Source organism: Canis aureus, chromosome 13 (assembly GCF_053574225.1).
Source record: "Canis aureus isolate CA01 chromosome 13, VMU_Caureus_v.1.0, whole genome shotgun sequence".
Taxonomy (NCBI): domain Eukaryota; kingdom Metazoa; phylum Chordata; class Mammalia; order Carnivora; family Canidae; genus Canis; species Canis aureus.
This window is the reverse complement of record NC_135623.1, coordinates 48,617,195-48,623,194: the sequence shown is the minus strand read 5'-3', so window position 1 is coordinate 48,623,194 and position 6,000 is coordinate 48,617,195.

Genomic DNA, 6,000 nt, shown 5'->3' with positions numbered 1-6,000 from the left:
TGTAATTTAGAGCTTGGAATACTATTTTTAGAAAATCTTTAATTTAATTAATTATGAATACATTGATTGTATTTAGTATTTGTTTTTTTTTTAGTGCTCATCACTTGCATGTAATACCTCATCGCATCCCGTGCCCTCCTTAATGCCCATCATCCAGTTACCCTATCCCCCCCACTCCTCTCCCCTCCAGCAGCCCTCAGTTTGTTTCCTAGAGTTAAGAGTCCCTTTTAAAAAATTAATTAATTAATTAATTAATTAATTAATTAATTTATTTGAGTTAAGAGTCTCTTATGGTTTGTCTCTCTCTCTGATGATTTCCCCTTCAGTTTTCCCTCCTTTCTCCTATGATCCTCCATGCTAATTTTTATATTCCACATATAAGTGAAACCATATGATAATTGCATTTCCCTGATTGAGTTATTTTGCTGAGCATAATACCTTCCAGTTCTATCCATGTCGATGTAAATGGTAAGTACTCATCCTTTCTGATGGTTGAGTAATATTCCATTGTATATATAAACCATATCTTCTTTATCCATTCATCTGTCGAAGGACATCTGAGCTCTTTCCATAGTTTGGCTATTGTGGACACTGCTGCTGTGAACACTGGAGTTCAGGTGCCCCTTCAAATCACTGTTTGTATCCTTTGGATAAATCCCCAGCAGTGCAATTGCTGGGTCGTAGGTAGCTCTATTTTAACTCTTTGAGGAACCTCCACACAGTTTTCCAGAGTGGCTGCACCTGTTCACATTCCCACCAACAGTGCAAGAGAGATCTGTTTTCTCCACATCCTCTCCAACATTTGTTGTTTCCTGTCTTGTTAATTTTAGCCATTCAGACCAGTGTGAGGTGGTGTATCATTGTGGTTTTGATCTGTATTTCCCTGATGGCAAGTGATGTTGAGCATTTTTTCATGTGTCTGTTGGCCATGTGTATGCCTTCTTTGAAGAAATGACTGTTCATGTCGTCTGCCCATTTCTTGATTAGATTTTTGTTTTTGTTTTTGAGGTGTTAGGTTTGATAAGTTCCTTATCAAACTGTTGGATACCAGCCCTTTATCTGATATGTCATTTGCAAATATCTTCTCCCATTCCATAGGCTGCCTTTTAATTTTGTTGACTGTTTCCTTTGCTGTGCAAAAGCTTTTAATCTTGCTGAAATCCTAATAGATCATTTTTGCTTTTGTTTTCCTTGCCTTTGGAGATGTGTCTACAAGAAGTTGCTGCAGCCAAGGTCAAAGAGGTTGCTGCCTGTGTTCTCCTCTAGGATTTTGATGGATTCCTGTCTCATATTTAGGTCTTTCATCCATTTTGAGTTTAAGTGTATGATAGTGTAAGAAAATTATCCAGTTTCATTCTTCTAGAAAATGGTCCAGTGTCATTCTTCTGCATGTGGCTGTCCAATTTTCCCAATACTATTTATTGAAGAGACTGTCTTTTTTCCATTGGATATTCCTTCCTGCTTTGTTAAAGATTAGCTGACCATAGAGTTGAGGGTCCATTTCTGGATTTTCTATTCTGTTCCATTGATCTATGTGTCTGTTTTTGTCCCAGTACCACACTGTCTTGATGATCTCAACTTTGTAGTACAGCTTGAAGCCTGGCATTGTGATGCCACCAGCTTTGGTTTTCTTTTTCAACATTCCTCTGGCTAGAGATTTTATCTGGTTCCATATAAATTTTAGGATTATTTGTTCCAGCTCTGTTAAAAATGCTGCTAGTATTTTGATAGGGATTGCATTGAATGTGTAGATTGTTCTGGGTAACATAGACATTTTAACAATATTTATTCTCCCAATCCATGAGCATAGACTGCTTTTTCATCTTGTTAAGTCTTCCTCAATTTCCTTCATAAGTGTTCTGTAGTTTTCAGAGTATAGATTCTTTACCTCTTTGGTTAGGTTTATTTGTAGGTATCTTGTGATTTTCTGTGCAATTGTAAATGGGATCGACTCCTTGATTTCTCTTTATTCTGTTTGTTGTTAGTGTATAGAAATGCAACTGATTTCTGTGCATTGATTTTATATCCTGCCACATTGCTGAATTGCTATATGAGTTCTGCAATTTTGAAGGTGGATTCTTTTAGCTTTTTCAGATACAGTATCATGTCATTTGCGAAGAGGGAGAGTTTGACTTCATCTTTGCCAATCTGGATGCCTTTTATTTCTTTTTGTTGTCTGATTGCTGAGGCTAGGACTTATAGTACTGTGTTAATAACAGTGGTGAGAGTGGGCATCCCTGTTTTGTTCCTGACCATAGAAGAAAAGGAGAAGGAAGGCCATTCTCAATGGGGAATACATTGATTTTAAGTCCAAGTATATAGCTCCTCCATGTATCTGAATCATATTTAACACAATCCTTTAAAACCAATCTATCTATAAAAAAAACAAAAACAAAACAAAAAAACAAACCAATCTATGTTCTTATATTTTTTTCCCCTGTGTTCACCTTCAGTCTCCTGCTAACTTTTTCATTTTTGATACTTACTCTTGATTAATTTTTCAGTTTATTAGGGACATTTTCAAGTAAAATTTTAAAGGAGCCAGTTTACTTGATTATTATTATTATTATTATTATTATTATTATTATTATTATTTCTTTTAATTTCAGAAAGGATGAGCTTCTTGTTTGTTCCACCCATCCATATTCTTTTAAATCCAACCAGCAGAAGTCTACCAAGTCCAGTGTGGAGGTCCCACTCTTGAATTAGTTCCTCTCACATTAGTGAGACAGCCTCGCCTTCCAGAAGAAGAGCAGTCTTCCTGTGTGTGGTCGTCTTCATGATGAAACTTCTCGGGAGCCCCCCAGCAGACTTGCCTGCAGGTCTCATTACATTTAATTAAGGCACATGTCCTACCCTTGACCAATCAGGGTGGACAGAATGAGATTACCATTAATGGGGATTTTCCCCTGAACTGGGGAGAGGACTACTTCTTGGAGGTGTGGATACCTGAATGAAAGATGGCTTCCGTTTGCAGGGAACATGGTTTCTACTGCACCAAGTGTCTGCTGCATCTTCCTTACTATTGATATGTGGTGTTGTTTTTTTTTTTTTTTTTTTTTTTTTTTTTGTGTGTGTGTGTGTGTGTGTGTAATGTTGGTTATTCCATTTAGTCATCCAAAGAAGATCTTGATTTTGCTATTGGACATTTTATTTACTTGGGATACTTATCTTACCCTGCTCTGTCTTATCTCTACTTTACTGGTCTTTGCTGGTCATCCAGTTGTTTTTGCCTCATCCTATTATTCTTTATATTTTTTATTTTTTTCATCCTATTATTCTTTTGCAGGTTTCTGTTCCTATTCAGTAAGGCTATATCTTCTTTCCCTTAAAGATGCCAAACTCTGTTTTGTTTGTTTGTTCGTCTTACTCAAAACTGATTTAATTTTTCTCCATCAGACATATTTATTTTCCTTCCAAATTTGAAGCTCTCCTCTCCAAAAATCTCTTTTACTGTCCAGACCAAGAGTGCCTTCCTTCATCTTCATTCCCTACCCTGAGCCCAAGGTCATCAAACAGCTTAACAATTGGATCTACCATCTAGTCTTTCATCATAGAACTGGACAAAATGCTCAATTCTTCTAGCCAGCCCTGAAAGTCTGCTTGTATGCAGCTGTCAGTATGATCTTCTGGAACTCTTCATATCATCTCTCTCTTACTTGATGTCTTTCAGTGGCTTCTGATTGCACATTCCTGTTCTTAAATGGATGGTCTGATTGCAGAACTCTGCCTCTTATTGGCCAGGAAAACCACTCTATGTCTGTGCTGCCAAGCTCTGTTTTTGAAAGTTCCCCAAATGATTGGTTGCAGGAGGTTTTTTGCAAGTCTTCAGGATGATGCATTCTTTTCTTCATTTTGCTATATGTGACTATATTTCCACTTTATATAGCATTATATAAATTTGTATTTTTGTATTTTGTATTTGTATTTTGTATCATCTTTGAGTGAGCAGAAGTCTCTGTTCCTTGGTGCTTTCTAGAATACATGATATACAAGTGTCATTTGCCTTTCTTTGTTATCTACTCAGAAGTTGTTAGAATCTTTTTCAGGCTTACTGCTGAAAAGTAGGGTGATGGTACAGGGCTAGACCTGTTCCCAGGTTTAGCCTCCATTGTAACCCTAACCCCACCTCCACCTAGCGCTGCCTTCCCATGATAAGTTGGGACCTCCTGCCCACTGTCTGATTCTCTGGTATTCATGGATTATAAGAGGGATTACAACTCCAGCAAGCATTGTTACCATGAAGCTGTTCTCTGACCTAACACTTGACATGTAGGATCTACATCTTTTGGGATATACTGTGCATCTGCCACTATCCTCTGTCCTTCATCCAACCAAACAGGGTGTTGGGATAGGGATTGGAAAAATATATGGCCTTCCTCAAAAATCACTGTGTGTCTACCATTAATTCAAAGTTTTCATAGAGGTTGGGAGCATATTCTCCTTATGTTGTATGTAGATAATAGCTTCTAGAGCACTGTTTTAAACAAGCCATGATGAGGAAGCACACATTTCTTTGACTAATAAAGAATTAAATTCCCACAAAAAAAATCACTGTGTCTAATACATAGAGGTGATTATATATTTTTTGGTTTGTTTTTATTTTTATCTTGGCCACAGAACCTTGTTATCTGGGCTGGTTGGGGAGGTGGACAACTGGATGGGGCAATGCATCTCCCTCCTATTTTTCCATCAGCTGGGGCTTTTTTTGTAAATCTTCTAAAGTATGGATATGCATTTGAAGTTCTCTTTCCATATCATTCTTCATAAAAATGCCTCTTAGAATTCATCAGTGTCTCACAGGCTTAGAGTTTATACAATGTGAGGAGTGGATGTACCTGGGAATTATGGCTACAAGTTAACACCATTCTTCCAATAATGGATTTTCACTTGATAATATAGAGATTATGGAATTTTTGCCATGTAACCTCATTTACATTTCATGGCATACATACAAGTGGCAATTGCAAGAGATGTCACAGACTGTCCATGGCCCTGAGATGTTGGCTCGGGGATGGGCTACAACAGCTCTTCCATCCATCTCATCACTTGGTGTACATCACTTCATTTTTTAACACTGAGTTTATTGCCCCTTTCTCTCACCATTAATGCTAGGAATAAGACTACACAGAGAAGCAAGGATGTTTTTGATGTTTTGTAGTTTGAAACTTGTCTTCATTCATAAATACTTTGTGAACCAGTCTTTGCTTCAGCCTATGGCTTTGTCAAGATGATACCTGACACTTGGTACCAAAATTCCCAGTCACAGAGCATCTGGATACAGGAGGCTTATTTAGTGAATCCATGCTAATTGCTGAGGGCTTTGCCCAGGATGGCCAAACCACTGGAAACAGATGCATTTGTGTAGGAGTGCCTCTGAAAGTCAGACTGAGGCTTCCAGAGAAAAATAAAAATTTTTTTGTTAATTACATCTGATAGAGGCTCACTTGATTTCAACACTCTCTAACATGGTGTAGAGATGATTTATAAGAAAAAAAAGCTCTATTATACAATTGACCCTTAACCAACACATGTTTAAAACACATGGGTCCACTTATATGTGATAAAAAATACAGTACAGTTAAGTACTGTAAATGTATTTTCTCTTCCTTATGATATCCTTAATAACATTTTCTTTGTGCTAGCTCATTTATTGTAAAAAATACAGTATATAATACATACAACAAACAAAATGTGTGCTAATTGCTTATGGTATTGGTAAGGCTTCTAGTCAACAGTAGACTATTACTTAAGTTTTTGGGGGAGTCATAAGCTACACAAAGACTTTTGACTGCACAGAGATTGATGCTTTCAGCTGCCATCCTGTTCAATGGTCAACTGCATATTGTTAAGTACTAGCATTTATAGTGTTTATCCATTCATGCACCATAGTTATATGTTGCAATGAATTAAGGTAGGTTAGCCCATAGTTATATTAGCAATAACATATTATTTATTTAAAGACTTAACCTTTGACAAATTTTAATTTAGTACTTGATG